The following is a 21,708-nucleotide window of genomic DNA, read 5'->3' on the forward strand; positions in this document are numbered from 1 at the left end:
ATTCAGGCTTAAAATGTGCCAGCTACATTTCAAAGAGTACTAGATGGAGCTTTGAAATGATTGAAACCTAGGTAGTGCATGGTGTATCTCGATGATATTACAGTTTGTTTGGAAGATATAGGCGAACATGTGAAATGGTAAAAGGAAGTATTTGATTGACTAAGACCAATGCATCTTACACTAATTATTGACAAATATAACCTTGCCAGACACAATCAAAGTTAGCGAGGAGGGTGTATAAACTGATCCCCATTTAGTATCAACAGTTTCTGAATTTGCAACTCCATAAACAACCAAACAGTTACAATCTTTTCTGGGCCTTTGAAATGAAAGTATTACTGAAAATGTATTAAAGACTTTACACCCACTACTGGTGTTTCCCAATTTTGATAAGGAATCTATCCTTTCCTATGGTGCAGGCAATACAGCTATCAGTTAAGTTCTGAGTCAGGATACTGATGGAAAAGAGTATCCTGTGGCATACGCTTCTTGACAGTTGGACAGACTGGAACACAATTACTCTGCCACATGGAAGGAAATGTTAGTGCTGATTAGAGGATAATGTACTTTAGATGTTACCTATACAGGCAGAAATTTAGGGTAATAACTGATCATGCTTCCTTAAAATGGCCATTAGGCTCAAAGGATCCCTCCAGCAGATTAACCTGGTGGGCCCTGAAGTTGAGTGAGTTTGATTATATATTTGTTCACAAATCTTGTAGAAGAGGAACAAATGCAGATACTTTGAACTGCAAGGTAGCAATATTGCAAATACTTGGGAAAAGTGTGACCAGCAGAGAGAACAGGCAGCTGACATGAGCTGTCCGGAATTCAGGTCGCAGGCACAGTTCACAACACATGTAGCCTTACTTTGCAGATCTAGAAAATGTGGACTGTTCATAGTTGTTCCTTTGTCACTAAGGAACGAAGTGTTACAAAAGGCACATGACTGCATTTTGTCAGCTCAGGGGGCTGAAAAGTGACTGATAGAACAGTAACCAAAAAGGTTTTGTGTGTACAAGGAAACATGATGTACACCAATATGTGACGAACTGCATACCATGTGCACAACAGGAAGATCTCAGCCATAAAAAGATTCCTCTTCAAATGTGATCAGAGATGTCCAAACCTTTTCAAATAATAGGTTTTGATATTTTAGGTCTGTTCAACAGGACTCCAGCTGGTAATAAATACATATTAACAATCACTGAGTTGCCACGGCATTGGTGAATAATTGTATTCTTGAATTTGGTGTGCTGGAAGCCTTAATAACTGATTAATAACCTTAATAACCCCTTATCTGATTTGGTGAAAAACCTTTGTCATGCACCTTGTGTTCACAAGTTATGGACAAGCCCGTTCAGTTTGCAAGCAGATGGATCTATGGAATGAATTCACTGGACAATATTGAAGATGGTGAGTTACTGTGCCAACAGCCAACATCACTGGAAAACATACCTTAGTTATGCTATCAGTGCATACAATTCTATACTAGTAATGCTCTCTTGCTCTACAAGGTGGTCTATGGATGAAAAATGCCTTTGCCTTTAATGTACTGAAACCAAAGTTGGGATCTGATGTTGGGTCAGAGAAGAAATATGCAGAAATAATACACAAGGTATAGAAAACAGTTTGATGAATCAATACAAAAGTACTGGTAAGGCAAGAATGTGTGGGACAGTGAGCAAGTCAGTTTCCATATTGGTTACCAACCCATATATGTCAAAAGGGCAAACCACAAAATTTTTAACGAAATATAAAGGTTATAAAGATGACCTCCCCAGTCAGTGCAAAGATCCAATTACCTACCAAAAATTCTATTGTACATATTAGCAGAGTAAAGCCACTTGATGGTGTGATAGATGCTTTACCACAAATTCTGGTAACAGTACCACAACGAAGCAACAAACCAAGGAATGTTATGGGGACTGGTCTGTGAATACCAGGGGAGACCTTGAAAAAAAATGTCAGTTTTCTAAACAGTGTAACTCAAAGAATAAGATTTATAAGCTCATATAATGCTTACCAGCTTTTAAGACATCTTTTGGGAACATTTTTATGTATGAACAACAGCTTTAGCTCTCACACTTATTTTTAATTGTATTTTTTTGTTGCAAGTGAAATAAATCATGCTAATTATTTATGTAAATCATAGTTATTCAAAATACGAACAAAGTGGAAGGCTTATTTTTTTCCTGTAAGTTCTTTAAAGCAGACTCTTGAAAAAATGCTACTGTCATAAATTGTACCGGCCGCAGTGGGCGAGTGATTCTAGGCGCTTCAGTCTGGAACCGCGCAACCGCTACAGTCGCAGGTTCGAATCCTGCCTCAGGCATGGATGTGTGTGATGTCCTTAGGTTAGTTAGGTTTAAGTAAGTCTACATTCTAGGGGACTGATGACCTCAGATGTTAAGTCCCATAGTGCTCAGAGCCATTTGAACCATTCATAAATTGTGGTACAAAAAATTTTAAGTAAGATTATCAAAAATTTTAGAAATGAATTCAGGGTTTTTCTTCAAAAAAGCATTTTATTTTCAAAGTTAAGTCACAAGAGTAGTCTACTTTATAGTTAAGCATGTTTTAAGACAGTATACAAAATTTCAGCTCTCTATCTTTAATAGTTTTAGGCAAAATGTACCAGAACATGAAATAATTTAACTTTCGGGAAATTCAAGTTAAAAATTCCTCCAATTCATCTGTGGCATGAATCAGCAAACCATTGTTTATTAGTATTAGTTGAAAACAATCTTGGTTTCAGTTTTAGTTTTTTTATTTATCAATTATGTGTTTCACCTTATTTTGTCATCTTCAGGCTGATCTGCATAGAAAACAGAGAACAAATACATCTATTTAAGGATCGTGATCATGTTGTGCATTCTTGGATAACCTAAAAGCATGTATAAACAGATCAAATACCAAAAGAGCAAATACCTTAATTTGGTATTTCTTAGGACGATCCTTTAGACAGTGTAGTCAAACGGCATCGTTGAGTACATCAGGCCAACATCGTCTTTGTTAACCTCAGTAAATACTAGAAATATAAAATAGTAAAAATGGATAACAGAATTGACCAATGATCAAACACTCAGAATGCAATCACATTGCCGAAGTCTTATGATAAGGCCTTACCTTTCTAGATGGACGTGAGTGACTCCAAGACCTACATAACGCGTACATGTTCACAGGAGCAAATGATAGAATAAGATGGGGCTTAAGTAGTTAGCATAATGCACCACAGCGCCGTATGCTAGTATTGATGCCTAATACAGAATCACCTCATTAGATGGCACTGTCACGCAGCTGCCGGTAAGAATGAGAGATCGTAAACTGGATATACATTCCATAATGAGATTTTCACTCTGCAGCGGAGTGTGCGCTGATATGAAACTTCCTGGCAGATTAAAACTGTGTGCCCGACCGAGACTCGAACTCGGGACCTTTGCCTTTCGCGGGCAAGTGCTCTACCAACTGAGCTACCGAAGCACGACTCACGCCCGGTACTCACAGTTTTACTTCTGCCAGTACCTCATCTCCTACCTTCCAAACTTTACAGAAACTCTCCTGCGAACCTTGCAGAACTAGCACTCCTGAAAGAAAGGATATGGGATATACATTGCCACTAAAAACGCGATCATGATTGCGATCCTTAAATAGATGTATTTGTTCTCTGTGTTCTATGTAGATCAGCCTGAAGATGCCTAAATAAGGTGAAACATGTAGTTGATAAACAAAAAAACTAAAATTGCAACCAAGACTGTTTTCAACTAATACTAAAATTTAAGTTAAAGTTAAAACTTGCTTCCTCTATTAAACTTGCATGGTGCTAATGCATCTCAGGTGCAAATTCATCTTGTTTCCTGCGTTGCTCTTCCTCCCTTCTCTTTCTCACTCTTCTTCTTCTTATTTTTGCTTCTTTTGTGGCTTCCAACACCGATTTTTCTGCCTCAAAGGGTGTCAATGGCCATTAGAGCTCTATACATATTTAGTCCACCAGGCACTCCCATCAGTTCCATAACGTTAAGCCTTGACACTGCACCATCACTGATACACAAAACAGCATCAAGCACACCTATTTTCAAAGTATTTAGTTGTACTAGAACAGTTTATGGTACTGTTCCCATATACAAGTGTTGAAATTTTCATTTGGATTTTGAGTCCTACCATGTACACATTTCTCTAATAATCTTGTGTCACTAAGATCCTTATATATAGGTTTTATAACTTCCATTGTAGCTAAGAATGTTTATGGTCATAGGTCTCAGCTTGAGAAACAGCCTTCTGCTAGGCACACCACGAATCACTGCCAGGTGGGCAGAGTGCATGAAATGGGTTGTCATCTGTGGAGGATTTATAGTCCATACTGCGTTTTTCATTCCCTCAAGGTCATTTTTATTTTGTTTTATTGCTTGTCCATAATAATACTGCAACCTGCCTATTTCTTCGTCTGTAAGCCAACCACATCCACTAACGCACTTACCATCAGCTAATTTCTTTCCCTTCAAATTCCTCTTCATGTGCCTCAATCTTGTACCTAACCTTTTCTGGACATGTTCAACAAATTCCATTTTTTTCAATTTTAGTGTCAGCATAAGGTTTGGATTCACATACTTTTTGGTACCCTTTTGAGTCCACATCTCCCATGTAAGATTTATACATCACACCATATTTCCCCATTGACCTGGGAAATATCTTCACAACATGTTCAGATTCCATCCCTCTACTATAACCTCTAAAATTAATCAAAAATTTATTATTTTCAGTTCCACTAGTACAGCCATGACAGTACTTTGTAATACATTCCACATCAATGACTTTACCATTGTCCGAGGAGGTAGCTGTCACTACACCATTTAGGGAACTATAGCCTCTTCATTGCCAGGATGCATCCAGGACTGCAGACATACATGTATTCCTGAACAGCATTTTTCATACTATCATTTGCTACTTCATCTAAAGTCTGTAGAATAATTTTATTGTACCTGTCAAACCTTGTGGGGGAAGGTAAGTTCATAAGAACAGAGAAAATATTTGTGCACTTCGGTACCCTTTGTCATCGGTCTCATCGGATTAGGGAAGGATTGGGAAGGAAGTCGGCCATGCCATTTCAGAGGAACCATCCCGGCATTTACCTGGAGCGATTTAGGGAAATCACGGGAAACCTAAATCAGCATGGCTGGACGCGGGATTGAACCGTCGTCCTCCCGAATGCGAGTCCAGTGTCTAACCACTGCGCCACCCCGCTCGGTTAAGCAAGTTTAATACTTGTGTTATGCACTCTCTGTTTATTTATGCCACAAATATAGCCACATTCACTTAAATCACAAAAATTACAACCAATTCTTAATTTTGATGCACAACCTCATCTAGCACGTGTCTCCTCAACTACCTTCACACCACTGTTGCCACATCCCTTACACTACAAAGCTTTATTTATTGGTTCAGCTGAAGCATAGAGTTCAACAATAACACAACCTGAATCAATAGTTAGTGTCTGTATTATCAGCAGTAATACTGTCAAGCCCATTGTCCATATATTTCAGTTTTAGCTTCGGAGCACTTGGACTAATTGAAGCTGATTCAAGCATTGCATCACGTTGCATTTCAGTATTGTCAGAGTTAATCCATTTGGTGAACCAATTTCCATAAAATTTGCATTGTTTAAACCGAAATTCTTAATTCTTTCCATTGCTTTCAGCAAAATAACAAACTCGCACACACAATTACTTCACTACAAACAAAATATTCACACCAAAACAACAGCAAACAATGACTAAACTATCTGTATAAACAAAAGACAAGCAACTGTAAAGCTTTTGCAGTTTAACCAACTTAAGGGACTATAAAGTCATAAAAATGAAACAAATGAGAGCAAAACTTTATTTTTAACAGAGCTGACTCTGTGCCATGAGGACATCGTGGTGCATGCAGCCACTTTCGAATTCCTCTAGTTTTGGTACTTTCTGTAGTCCATTCTCCTGAAGTAGACTTTTTCTCATTCAGTAAATTACAAAGAATTTTTTAAGAGGAAAATGAAAAAATCGATCTTTTGACAGTTATTCATATACAAGTCTCCTTAAGAAGAATGTGCTACCAAATATTCTTGCCATGCACAGGGAACTGGAAAAAAATTAGATCAAGGGACTAGTTTACAATGTACTTTTCCACTTTTTTTAGGTATTATATTGGTAGAGAATGTTAGGGTTTAATCAGATATTAACATAAGTCATTCATTATTGTTATTATTATTATTATTATCAGGTGGGCATACTTTTGAAGAAGGGAGGGGAATTGATGTGCATTCCTTTCCCCTAGGTGGCATAACAGCAAGGACACACCAAAGAATAACTGTATTTATGGTGAAGTGGGAAGTGCAATCCTGAACTAATCACTAAACTCTGGAGTGTTGTTTTCCGAACACAGCCAGATGTATTACTGACTAGTCATCACTGGACACTGAGGCTACATTTTGAGGTATGGAAAGTTAGAACTGAGATGTGGAGGCTACAAGAGATATTCATGGAATTACACGAGGGGGCACAGAAAGAAGCCATTGTATCGGCGATTAAAGACGAATACCAAGAGCTGCAACCTCCATATGACATGTTAAGGGAAGATAATGCAAGTGTTGGATGTAGTGCCACAAGCAGCTATAAGTAGAAAGAGGGGATGGATCAACACAGATGAGACATTATTTGGTGCAGCAAATGAAGTAGATGTGTAAGAACTTAATACAGTGATAAGCAGGTGCAAGGTACAGTAGAATGTGTACAAACCACAGTAGAGTGGTAATTCAGTCAACTAATGAACCTGGAACATAATTTACTGAGCAGTATTGGAGTGATACTGGAGGTAGCTAAAGAACTCAGGGAATGTGTGTGCAACCCATGGCAATGAATGAGTACCTTAGGTGAGAAGACGACTATTGCTATAATGTTATGGGTGCTGACCAACAGTGTTACTGATGCAAGACTTCAAGTTGCAGGACTGCAAGAAGCCATACATCATGCGAGCAATTAATTTTGGAAGGCTTACATAAAGCATGGAGAGATTTTCTGCCAGAACTTCAGCATGTACTCAAGGTGACACAAAGGAATTTAGCACTATTTTATAAATAAAGGATCTGCAGGAATGTAAAACAGGGTGTAGTACTATTTGTACAACTCGGATAGTACAAATGGATACACATTCTGTGAGGTACAACTGTTCAGTGGTGAACATGACACCATGCAGTGTCACAGAGAAGTGTTGAAACCTGAATCACATTTTCAGAAAAACCCACATGATTTACTCAGTCTGTTCACCAGAAACAGTAATAATCAACTGTTTTGAGGATGGAAAACCTAGTGGCAGGTAAAGGGTGAAACAGTGGAATATAGATCAATGGCACGACTTGTGATATAGCAAGTGAAACCATCATTTACCTGCAGCCATTACTGGTACAACCTTGATTAAGTTGTCAACACTAGTGCTGAAAAAGGGCAATTTCTTATGGAACAAATGTTCAGGCATATTGAAAATTTTTGAGAACAGTATCACAGAAATGTCATTATTGTAAGTGTTTGAACTACTAGCATAACCACGTTTCTCATAGCAACTTGTAAGCTCTACCTATGCTCGAGGTGGAAAGCTGTCAGTACCTCAGACCTACCATTGCATCAGATACCTGTGGAATGGCTTGACACCATATGTAAACAATAAAAACTAGACTTACTTGCTGTAATACTTATCATCATATTTTAATAATTTGAGATCAAAACTACACTCATGCTCATAAATTAAAGATAATTGCAGAATGTGGTGCCACACAATGTGGCACTACACAAAACTGGCGCTAATAGCATAGGCATGTAGGGAACACACACAGCACAGATCTGTAAGTCCACGGTATTGGCAATAAGATGAGAAAACCGTCCTGAAACACATGTGCTACAAAATGCCACTGTTTCCTGCACATGTACATCGACATCAATATGGGATATGACCACCATGCACACATACACAGGCTGCACAATGGGTTGGCATATTTTGGATCAGATGGTTGAGCAGCTGCTGGGGAATAGCCTCCCATTCTTACACCAGTGCCTGTCGAAGCTCCTGAAGTGTCCTTGGGGTTTGAAGACGTGCAGCGATACGTCGACCGAGAGCATCCCAGACGTGCTCGATGGGGTTTAGGTCTGGAGGACAGGCAGGCCACTCCATTTGCCTGATATCTTCTGTTTCAAGGTACTCCTCCACAATGTCAGCTCGGTGGAGCCATGCGTTACTATCCATCAGGAGGAAGGTGGGACACACTGCACCCCTGAAAAGGCAGACATACAGGTGCAAAATGATGTCCTGATACACCTGACCTGTTACAGTTCCTCTGTCAAAGACATGCAGGGGTGTATGTGCACCACTCATAACCCCACCCCACACCATCAAACCATGACTTCCATACAGGTCCCTTTCAAGGACATTAAGGGGTTGGTATCAGGTTCCTGGTTCACACCAGATGAAAACCCAGTGAGAATCAGTATTCAGACTATACCTCGACTCTTCCGTGAACATAACCTGGGTCCACTGTTCCAATGACCATGTACTGTGTTCTTGACACCAGGCTTTACAGGCTCTCCTGTGACCAGGGGTCAGTGGAATGCACCTTGCAGGTCTCCAAACGAATAAACCATGTCTGTTCAGTCGTCCGTAGACTGCGTGTCTGGAGACAACTGTTCCAGTGGCTGTAGTAAGGTCCCGAGCAAGGCTACCTGCAGTACTCCATGGCCATCTGCAGGCTCTGATGGTGAGATATCGGTCTTCTTGTGGTGTTGTACACTGTGGACGTCCCGTACTGTAGTGCCTGGACACGTTTCCTGTCAGCTGGAATCATTGCCATTAGCTTGAGATCACACTAGGTGGCACACGGAGGGCCCGTGCTATGACCTGCTGTGTTTGACCAGCCTCCAGTCACCCTAATCCGCAGATCAAATGCACTGCATGGTCATACCTTGAGGTGATTTAAACCTGCAAACCACCCACCAGAGTGTTGTTTCACAATGTATCAGCATTATGCTTAATTTATGAGCATGAGTGTAGATTTTAAGGAACAAAGTGGTAATGAGCAGTAAAACCCACTCTTGTCAGTACTTTGTAAATATAACCTATGATATGGAGTTGTTCTAGTGTGACACTAACCCAAAATTTGGGTAGAATTTCTTGAAGAAAGGAGGACTGTTGCCCAGCAACCCTGTTCTGGTGCACCAATAAATTGTTGAAACTATTGCTCAACACAGACAGTAAGAGACCCAAGTCTGACTCAGACAGTGTGTCACAATCAAAATCTAGAGCATGCAAAGAGTGTCAGTACTGCAAAAGTTAGGTAACACTCATAACTCAGTGAGCAGAGCTACAGCAAGGAGTGCAAATAGTGCGGTATGACATACCCACAACATTGTTCTGCAAACTCTACAACACGGAACAACAGGCAACGTCCAAGCTCTGCTCCAAACGTTCTAATGCTGATAAGAAATGCATAGGCGGAGTACACAAGTAGCTATGAGAAACATGGTTATGCTAGTAGTTGAAACATCCATACTTGAGACACCATGGCATGGACAGGATCACTGACACCTCAGGTTAAATGAGGGCAATTGGCCACCTAACCTGCTATAATGACATGATGTCTGGCTTTAAATACCCATTTTGGACATCTTGTCCTCAATGTCTGATCATTCCATCTGCTTCACTGATCCCGACGGAATAACCGTCTTACTAGTTACAGGTTAATTCTGCAGGCAAACTGTGATGTGCTCCTTTCCATCTGTTTGAAGACTTCAACTATGAGACTGCAGCTTATTGGCTGTGGTTGAACTTAATCATTCCATGCCATCACTTCTGATGGGTCGCAACCATGACTGATAGGAGATACATACCAACTAGGCCTTCCCCTGGTAAAGGGCCAAAATGACTTACTTCAAGCTGCCATCTTCTACTAGCTGGATGGGTACCCAACTGCTGCCTCCCAGGCTGTACATGTATCACATTCTTGGCTGTAGGCTATGTGTGCTGGGGGAGACCTGGATGCTGGAAGACACCAAGGATGCAGATTCAAGCAATGTCCCTCTTTGGGAGCACAGAAGCCATCATGTCCACAGAGTTGCGTCCGCACGCATCACTACCACAACCCACTCCCACGCAGTGTGTCAGACCTGCCGCAAAACTACATTGAGCCCTCAGGGTGCTACATCTAGCATTCCTCACCGACACTTGAGCAAGCAGCTTGGCCCATTTGCTGAGTGCCAGGGAAGACAATATTCATTGCAGCAATCACGTTAACAAAATGTTATTACAGATACTGCTGTTTCACTGGCAACTTCTGGCATAAAACTGTAACACTCACCAGCCCTTGGAGCTCAGTCTCCAACACTAGTAACATCACCGTCTCACCTGTCCACCTTTGATGCCCACTGACTGCCTGACCTGAGGGGTTGACCTTTACAACTGGCATCAGAAGTGGTTGACCATGTTATGACTGGTGGTCGGAAGTGGACCTCACGATAATGTGGTACGCCATTATGACTGGTGTGTGGAAGTGAACACTGATTGTTGATAGTGCACTACATAACACAGTTTATTTATTGGTGATGTAATTTGCATTATGATGTGACAATGATAACTAATTCATGGTTTATTGTCTGACTTCAATGATTTTATGTTTGCTAATATGATACTGTAAATGCTTTTAAAGACCTGATGGTTAGTTGACCGAAACTGGTTGTGTAAATAAAGATTTTATCAGCAACTCAGTGGTAATCATGACATTTTTCAAAGTGGGAAAAGCCATAACAGATGTCGTATGAGCAAGCTAGGTGGTCAGCAGGGAACTATTCTAGGGAACAGGTCTGCGAGAAGACAGATTCAGAGGGTAAAAAGGAAGAGGTACTACTATAGTTTGAACCCCATCTTGCCTAACAAAGTGAGTTGTGATCCCCCTGGGTGCACTAAAAGTAGTATACGATTTTTGCTGTTTGAGCAGCAAAGTAGCTGATGTCGGTCAAAGTAGAGGAGGTCTAAACTGTAGACTGGTAATATGAAGAAAAGCATTTCTGACAGAGAGGAATTTGTTAACATTAAATATGACTTTAAATGTTATAGATTTGTTTTCTGAAGATATTTGTCTAGAATTTAGCCTTGTGCAGAAGTGAAATGTAGAAGATATACAGTTCAAACAAGAATAGAATGTGAGCTTTTGAAATATAGCGCTACATGAGAATGTTGAATATTAGATGGGTAGATCAAATATTAATGACGTACTGAACTGAAATGGGGAAAAAAAGTGGAAAGCCATGGCTTGGATATGGTAAGCAGGTTCAACTGGATATAGGTTACAGAAGTTATGTAGAGATGGGGAGAGACACTAAGACAGGCTAACATCGAGACTTGCACTAGACCAGTCTTTGGACTGAAGATCACAACAATGGGATCTAATCATCAATGAGTGGCTTCATCTGGATAGATACGGCAGGAGATACTTTTGGGCTCACTTCCTCGCCATTATTGAGGCTAGACACAAGTCATACAGTATTAGTGTGATGCTTCTTGAGGGTGCCTAATTTTTTGTCTGGTGCACTGACAGCACAACGCACAATGTCAACATCAGTGTGCTGACTTTTGTCAAAAGACCAACTCACCCAGATTCTCATAATTTCCTGTGATAGCACAGTAGAAAGCTGAGGTAGTGAACTTGTCAGAAGCTCTGATTAACCAGATCCACTAACTAGCTATACTCCACTCAAATGACTGCCCTCTCCGTTTGCTCCAGCTGGACTGATTGTCAGACAGTGACAACTACTGTGAGCGAATAACAATTTGGAACTCTTACTTCCAAGTTACCCAAAACTGCTGACTAGCCCTAGTGCTAGGGCAAAAGGAAGGGAAAGGATGATTAGGAATTTATATGTAGATGAAAAGCTTCATAGAGATAGAGCATAAGCTGTTGTTGGGGAAGGAAACTGAGTGTGTCCTTTTCAGAAGAACGATCTCAGCATTTTCTTCAAGCAATTTAAGGGAATCACAGAAAACTGGCCAAATTTTAATTCTGGCACTCCCAAATATGGATCCAGCATCTAATCACTGTGCTGTGTGTGTGGCTTGAATGGAAGGGAAAAGTTAATAACAGGTTAAAGCTGTGGGATACCAATGACATTGCAGCAGTGGCAACATTGGTTTCCATCAGTTCACTGAAATTAAGCACTGTCGGGCTTGGCTAGCACTTGGATAGGTGATCGTCGCGGTCTGCCGAGCATTGTTGGCAAGTGGGGTGCACTCGGCCCTTGTGAGGCAAATTGAGGAACTGTTTGATTAATTAAGAAACAGCAACTCTGGTCACGAAAACTGATGACAGCCAGGGAAGCTGTGTGCTGACCATATGCCCCTTCCATATCTGCATCCAGTGATGCCTACCAGCTCAGGATGACATGGCAGTCAGTCAGAGCTCTTGGATCTTCTGATGCCTGTTTGGAGAGAGAGAGAGAGAGAGAGAGAGAGAGAGAGAGAGAGAGAGAGTTGTAGGATTGCCTGTATGTCTCCAGGTTAGTCAACTGGAAAAGCACTGCTTGCAAAAGTGACTTCTGGGCTGGAATTTTGGCCAGTTTTAATTTTTATGTACATTTAACACAATGGATATTTCATTAATTTCACCAAAAGTAAAAGATTTTACACCATATTATGTGCTTCTTATCCAAAAATTACTCCGTAAGTTCCTTTGTGTTGCTTTAAAATTTGGTTGGACAATGACTTTTTTCTGAACCTGTATTGCACAAGAGAGAACTCATGCTCTTGGTATTTATCCCAAAATACTGTACCTGCTGTTTACCTAAAAACTGTCTTGTGAAGGATCTTATTGTTATTGCTTTATAAATGAAGTATCAAATGTCAGTTAAAAATTGATTCCAGGTGTTTCCTTTACAATCTTGTGTCATTATATAAGTACATAGTGAGAACATTTAAAAACATTGTGTGCAATTTTCCTGCTTATGTGATAGTAAACAGGAGTAGTTTAATTTGTCTGCAATTGACTAAGAAAGTTATGGATTCACTATGAAGCAATAGGGTCAATACGAATCATCCAAAATTTTTCTACACGTATTACTGATGCAGTGTGGTCGAATATCGAGAGCAGTGCAAGAAGTAATGACCGCCACAGAGATACTGCACAGTAAACTGGTATCATGAGATGCCAATGAGATGCTACGAAGAAGCCGGGTCTCCCGTAGTTCTGAGGCACCTCTGCCCTGGAATAGCATTGCCAGAGGCCAGGAGGGCAGTTCTGTTTGAGGTCAGATCCTGCCCACTTCCATGAAGTTCCTGTCGGAGTAATGTCGTCACGCTGTCTTCTCGCCATGACATAGCCCGTGTCAACCATTAGGGACTGAAGAGACTTACGTCTCCTGTAAACTGTGCCTAAACGCCAACGCTATCAGAAGTGTCAACAAGTGTCTACGAACTTGTGTTTTCTAGTGACTGTAGTGAAGCTGCAGTACAGCCCTTCTGAACTTGTATCAGTTTGCCACAAAGTAATCATGGCTCATTTAGTGTGTTCTGAACTGCTCATCAACACGTGCAGTTTCATAGTTACAGCCAAGCCTGGTGAGCAAAGGTAAGTTTTGTTGCAATTAATGAAGTATTACTTATTTAGGGTGTACAAAGCAACTGCACTATTACTGGTCACCTCAGTGTCTAAGAAGTCGTACACAACATCGGGAAAATTATCACGAAAAACTTACTACTTATACTGCAGTACCACATTATGGAAACAAACTTACATTATTAGTGGCCGGAAAGAAGTGATTTTACAGAAATTTGCTCAGAATAAAGAATACTTAGTTTTTAAAAAAAATTATCACAAGTTATTCTTTTATTGAACTTAATGTGTCACACACAGGATGGTTGTGTTTAAACAGACCATAAAGAAGGCTAAGTGAGAAGTCTTCATCAAATGCAAAAACAACAATTTTGTCTACAGAGTTAACAAAGAATATCAGTCATTTGGTATGCTGCAGCTCTGATGATATCCTTGTATTTGACTTGAACTACTTTTTCCTGCTGAAGCCCATATGTCTGGCCTAGATGTCTTTCTATGAATGACTGTTGGAAATATCTAAATGTCAGCTGCATCAAAGTTAAGCTTATTGCTATCTCCTTCACACAACTTGATGTGAAGAAGTCTCATACCCAAATTTGCAAATTCTGTAGAATAGGTAGTAAGAAATAGATCTTACACAAATTTTAATATAACATAGCCTGATTACATATGATGATGCTTTATTCAATCATGCAGAGATTAGCATCTACTATACAAATGATACTTATTTCTGTGTATGCACTCCTGGAAATTGAAATAAGAACACCATGAATTCATTGTCCCAGGAAGGGGAAACTTTATTGACACATTCCTGGGGTCAGATACATCACACGATCACACTGACAGAACCACAGGCACATAGATACAGGCAACAGAGCATGCACAATGTCGGCACTAGTACAGTGTATATCCACCTTTCGCAGCAATGCAGGCTGCTATTCTCCCATGGAGACGATCGTAGAGATGCTGGATGTAGTCCTGTGGAACGGCTTGCCATGCCATTTCCACCTGGCGCCTCAGTTGGACCAGCGTTCGTGCTGGACGTGCAGACCGCGTGAGACGACGCTTCATCCACTCCCAAACATGCTCAATGGGGGACAGATCCGGAGATCTTGCTGGCCAGGGTAGTTGACTTACACCTTGTAGAGCACGTTGGGTGGCACGGGATACAAGCGGACGTGCATTGTCCTGTTGGAACAGCAAGTTCCCTTGCCGGTCTAGGAATGGTAGAACGATGGGTTCGATGACGGTTTGGATGTACCGTGCACTATTCAGTGTCCCCTTGACGATCACCAGTGGTGTACGGCCAGTGTAGGATATCGCTCCCCACACCATGATGCCGGGTGTTGGCCCTGTGTGCCTCGGTCGTATGCAGTCCTGATTGTGGCGCTCACCTGCACGGCGCCAAACACGCATACGACCATCATTGGCACCAAGGCAGAAGCGACTCTCATCGCTGAAGACGACACGTCTCCATTCGTCCCTCCATTCACGCCTGTCGCGACACCACTGGAGGCGGGCTGCACGATGTTGAGGCGTGAGCGGAAGACGGCCTAACGGTGTGCGGGACCGTAGCCCAGCTTCATGGAGATGGTTGCGAATGGTCCTCGCCGATACCCCAGGAGCAACAGTGTCCCTAATTTGCTGGGAAGTGGCGGTGCGGTCCCCTACGGCACTGCGTAGGATCCTACGGTCTTGGCGTGCATCCGTGCGTCGCTGCGGTCCGGTCCCAGGTCGACATGCACGTGCACCTTCCGCCGACCACTGGCGACAACATCGATGTACTGTGGAGACCTCACGCCCCACGTGTTGAGCAATTCGGCGGTACGTCCACCCGGCCTCCCGCATGCCCACTATACGCCCTCGCTCAAAGTCCGTCAACTGCACATACGGTTCACGTCCACGCTGTCGCGGCGTGCTACCAGTGTTAAAGACTGCGATGGAGCTCCGTATGCCACGGCAAACTGGCTGACACTGACGGCGGCGGTGCACAAATGCTGCGCAGCTAGCGCCATTCGACGGCCAACACCGCGGTTCCTGGTGTGTCCGCTGTGCCGTGCGTGTGATCATTGCTTGTACAGCCCTCTCGCAGTGTCCGGAGCAAGTATGGTGGGTCTGACACACCGGTGTCAATGTGTTCTTTTTTCCATTTCCAGGAGTGTATTTTATATATGTATCCACAGATGTACCTGCATGTAAACACCCCCCCCCCCCCCCCCCCCCCAACTGTGCACACTTTTACCCACAGAATTTTTATTACTGTGAATATTATTATCTACATAAAGCTCTATGTATAGATCAATAATAAACTATGCTGTTGTTACCAAAAATGTGATCTCTTATGAGAAATGTTAATAGTCTGATCTTTCAGCTGATCAACAGCTGGAGTGATGACAATATTGTAAATATACCCAAAAGAAAACTAATGTATATAAGCACAGCCAATGATGTATCACTTGAATCAGTGTCATCATTTATATACCTCTGTATGATAAAAATAAAACATGTGAATCTTAAAAATGGTACATGTAAACACCAACTGAAATTCATTTGCAGTGTAACTTCTTTATGAAGGAAGTAGCTTACAAGATGATCATGAGGATCATCTTCTGGCACAATGCATCTGTCTTACAATGTATCAAATTAAGGAAGAAAATATAAACAAAAATGGCATGATTTGTGACAGGTTTCTCTATTATACTGCATGTCATATGAAGTGTCAATTTTTAAAACTGTGAGACTATTACCAGCCACACACTATTTTAAGAACTCACTCATCCCCCCACCCCCCTCCACTCGCACTATTTTTTTCTGCTTGTTGGACCCATATAAAGAACCAGAAGATTTATGATGAACAACATGTTTGTTAACTTGTGCATCTGCAGCATATGAGAGCTGTTGTATGCTGCAGTAAGCAGTTTACTTGAAGATGAGTGATTAAGTACTTCTTGGTCTATCACAGTTGTCGCCTCTCACATCTGATTTATCGTATGAGTCAATTTCAGTTTTGATTATAAGCAGCATATGAACATTAATTATCTTAGCATGTCTGTCATTTGCTAAGTTGGAATCTTCTGTATTTCATTGCAACCAAAAGTGTGCAGATAGTACGTATTTTTTCCAATTGCTATCTCGATAAAAGCAAGACATTGTGATATGTACTGACGTCTACAGCCATTATCATGCTTCATCCCAACAGCAACCATGAATGGAATTATAAAGGAAGGAAGTGAGTTTAGAATTTAACATCTCTCAAAGAATTACACTGTCGGCAACAGATCTCAAGCTGAAACCAACCATCCTGTATTTGCCTTAACTGATTTAACGAAACCACAGAATGACACAATGACAAGGAACACTGATACAAGGAACCCTCTGCCACACACTGTGCAGTAACTTATAGAGTAACTAAATAATCATGCAGTAATTTTCATTTATTACAACCTAGGGTCTGGCATTTAAGAACCTGTTTTGAAAACCAAAGTACTTTATTTTACTGCAAAACCACTGACATTATCTTAATGAATAAATGAGTTGTCAGAGTTCCAGAAATGCATTCCATTCTGAGTAATCCAGTGTTTCTCGGGATCCCCACACACTTTTCATAAATCAAAGCTAATTCTTTATTTTTGATCTGATAACAACAATATTTTGTACAAGGAAACATAACTACCAACATCTGCTGGAAAGAAAGGAATATGAAACTTTCACAACACCAGTTTGTAATGCCCTTAAATTTAACTACTGTTCCATGTAGAAATGTAACAGTAGATACGAAATAAACCTCTAATCATACACTTACTATTACAAAATTACAGACACAAAATTTATTTTGAAACACATTTATTTGTCACACTGAAAATACAACAAAACATACAACAGCAGCCCAAATGCAGCCCACAACTTCAGATACCATTGAAAACAAATATTCACAGTTGGTAGTGTTGACACAATGTATAATAAGTACTTACTAAAATGTGAAATACATTTTCCATCACTGTGACTAATGAAGCACATGAATACTACGTACAACATTAAGTACCTCATGGAATCAGATTCACAGTACAGAATGAAATACTTAAGACTTTTTAAAATAAATTACTACAGATATTAACACAAAGTTCCTTGAAAATACAGCTACACTGGACATCTTTAGACGGTTTCTCTTTTTCAAATATGAGATCACATAAATCACAACAGTGAAATTGAACTTCAGCTTAGGAATGATATTTTGCTTAATAACTGTGGAATCATTTAGGATACCAAGTTAAATGTAAAATACGAATAGGCCCAAATACTCTAGACAAAAATGAAACAAATTTACTTTATTGGCATACAGTATTTACATCTGTACTTGAATGTATTCCTTTCATTCTGTGCAATAAACATAGTTAAAAGAAGCAATAATATGACTTCTGCTGCTTTACACAATTTTTATAACATCATATGAAAGCGTGAATAATAATCCATACATGGGAGACATCCATTGATTATCCCGAGGCCAAAACTGTTGTATTTTTAATCTAATATAAATGACATGCATAATTAAACTATTTGACATTTCTGCACTGAGAAACAATTACTAATTTAAAGACATTTCCTTATATTTCTTCCTCTATCTACATCCTAGCACAGAAGGGAAGAAATGACACAGCAGACTATGGAGTTTTAAGGCACATTCTTCATTTAACAATGCATGAGACATTTAGCCTATTTTGTCATGTAGTTATTTCAGTGGCAGTTAGTCTACTTCAAAATAAAACACCTTTAAGGGGCTGCAACCTCCACTTTACAAAGGTAAAGTCATGTAACTAAGTATGCAGACCAATGTACAAAACTAATTATTTCATAACATACATGTGCAATTTTAAAACTGCTTGATTGCTGAAATTACTGGCAACAAATACTCAGAGATGAAACTGCAATCAACCAGCATTCTCATGTAATATATTACAAAACCTAGAGTTACTCATGCAATTTAACTAAAGGCATTTTCAGGAAGACATCTTAGCCCTTCAGGCAGTTAATACAACAACAAAATGTATGTACCACATGACTAACGTCCAATGATGCACTAAATGTAAGGGTGCCAGAAGAGGTCACTCTGACCTCCTTGTTTTCTTGTCAGCTCATTTCAGTTAATTATGTTTCCACATTGCACTGGAAACTTAATACACTCATTACCAAATCTATCACGATGTTAGATACTCCAGACTGTTTGGCTCATTCAGTACACACAGCAATAACACTGATTCGAGAACAACATGTAAAATCTACATCTCTCCTTACAGTCACAGAAATGAGAGCCTGCTTCCTAGGCTTTAGAGCTTTATCATTCACTTAAGTACAGAACTGGAAGAAAATTGTACTCTACTTTGTCAGACAAAGCAAAAAATCCTAACAAATCAATGGTGATCATGTATAATAAAGCTGTGAGGTATAATAGCTACACTAATATAGTGTGGCAACATTACATTCCTGAATGTTTAAGTGCCTTTATGAATGACATAGGACAGGGGCAAGTTATCATATGTTTTAAATTTTTTTTACAGCCCCTGTAAGACACTCCAACATCTCAAAATTATTGGCCACAAATGAACATTTATTCAACAGTCAACTGAAAGCATTTAATAATTCCAATCAAAATTACAGAATGTTCAAATTATTATACAAGCTTTCTGGACAGACACACAATGGGGACTATAATGTCAGTTGCTCCTACTTTTTAATTTACAATATACCAAAAACACATAGAAATACTGATATTTATACTATTAAAAATATAAGCCATAATTTAAATTTTTATACTTTGATCGATTAAAAAAATTCTAGCTTGAACATCAATGTATTCAAATGTAAGTAATTTTAAAAAACTGATATATGTAACAAATGAGTTTTCAACTTTTACTGCAGCATTATCAGCATGTTTTATTTTAATGTTGGACCATATTTCAGAAAAATCTGACATGTGATACCCGTTGAAACCAGTGTGTTTTCATAAAAATAACATTGTGGTATATCATCATAGAGTAATTTGCTTTATGATTGTCACCAAATAATAACAACATGTTTATTTGAGCATGCTCATTGCTATAGAAACAAACAGTAAATGTACTGAAGCTTTGCACGAAGAGTTGTAAAACAAGTTTGTCTCTTAGAAACCCAACAATGGTAACATCATGATATGATCTATAAAACATGACTACACAGACATATACCCAGGAAAGTGTCATTGAAGATGACAATACACCAGTAAAGTTCACAGTTCTCTCTCTCTCTCTCTCTCTCTCTCTCTCTCTCTCTCCCCCCCCCCCCCCCCTCTCTCTCTCTCTCTCTCTCTCTCTCTCTCTCTCTCTCTCTCTATGTGTGTGCCATATTGGCAGAATTGCCATGTCCTGAGCACTACTGTAATTACAGCACAATATGTTATAAGGCTTCCACAGAATGCAATAAGCACAATGAAGAGTTAAAGCACTCAAACTATCTGACACAAAAGAAATCTACGTAGGAAAATGCTGAACACAATTTCTACAGTGTAGAGTGTGATTACTGGAGAAATTCATCAAGTTCTTGTCTGGATGAATACAGTTACCTATCCTCTGAAGCATATAAAAAAGATAACTTACTCGCAGTATTTCTTGCAAAAAATGTTCAGTAAAACAGTTTGGGGTATGATTATCATCATACCCAAAATTTCAGATTGTTAAACACAGATGAAATATGAATCACAATGCTGTTAAAAATAAGATGTAAAGCAGTTTGGAATGTATAGTGTAACAAAGGCTGTCTTCGGAGATGTCTGGCTTTTTCGGTATAACTGGTGTCAAGACTCACTGTGCCAGGCTATTGTTTCATTATTCTTTGTAATTTGGTGAACTACATCAATTGTACATGAGTTTGCAAAGATTACAACACATTATTGCTGGCTCTATGGGAACAGTTAATGTCGTGTAATTCTGATTCACGTACAGTGGTGTCTCCCAGTTGCAGATAGCTCATTGACTGCCACCCTCAAACCCTAATATAGTACTAGAAGAATGAAGAATGTGTGTGTCAGTATAACTTTTATCATGTTTATGCAAAGATAACAGAAATGAAACCTCTAATCATGCTCAAAATTTGTATCAATGAACAACCTTGTACGGCAGTATATACTCGTCTCCTAAAGATAGCGTACATCAACCTGAGAGTGGAAGACAGATGTGGATAAAGCAAAATAGCTAAATATTTAAACTGAAAATTTCCATCACATGAAACAACTTTATTTTATTTACTCCATTAGTATTTGTTCCATTCTTCAGTTACTTTACAAAGCACAGCTGCATATGAAATATCATAAAGTATCAGCGCATAAAATTCACAATCTGGTTTTCATGTGATCTACCCTAGGTGATTAGGCAAATGCTGGAACTGGAAGCCCCCTCCCAAATATTTCCAATTTGGAATCCCTCTGCTCCACCCTCAGCCCACTGGGATATTTGGCTGAAGAGAAGAAATTTCTACAGTAACCTACCCTGTTGCACTCAGAAGTATGGAACAGAAGAAACACACCAATGAGTAGACTGTTAACTAATTGTAAAATGGTGTAACTTGACAAATCAGAATCTAGTCCCACCTATCGCTGCAACTAAACTTTGCCACACGATAAGGTATCATAAGGTGAAAGAACAAAGTCGGGTGCATTGTTTTTTTTTTTTTTTTTTTTTTTTTTTGTGATATAAGCATATCAAGAAATATAAGAAAATGCGTTTGTCTACAGGCATGAATGTTCGATTTTAATGATACTGAGTTAATTGATGAGCAGAAAAAGGAACAACAAAGTAACACTAAAAGGCAATGAGATGCTAAGGTAAGACAGCTATAAAATACAGCATACGAAATATCGAGTAGTTACGAGAGTAATTTCAGTGCCTTCCACAGAGAGGAAGAATAAAATGAAAAGTGCATAACTCAATAATTCTATGCACAATTTACATAAATGTGCTACGAAGCAGCAGTGTCTCTGTACTGTTAATAGTGCAAACAAGCACCAACTTTATATTTCTACCATGAGTGCTAGTCTAGCAAGTTATGCGGGAGAATTTGTGTGA

The sequence above is a fragment of the Schistocerca americana genome, chromosome X (genome assembly GCF_021461395.2).
Source record: "Schistocerca americana isolate TAMUIC-IGC-003095 chromosome X, iqSchAmer2.1, whole genome shotgun sequence".
In the NCBI taxonomy this organism is placed as follows: domain Eukaryota; kingdom Metazoa; phylum Arthropoda; class Insecta; order Orthoptera; family Acrididae; genus Schistocerca; species Schistocerca americana.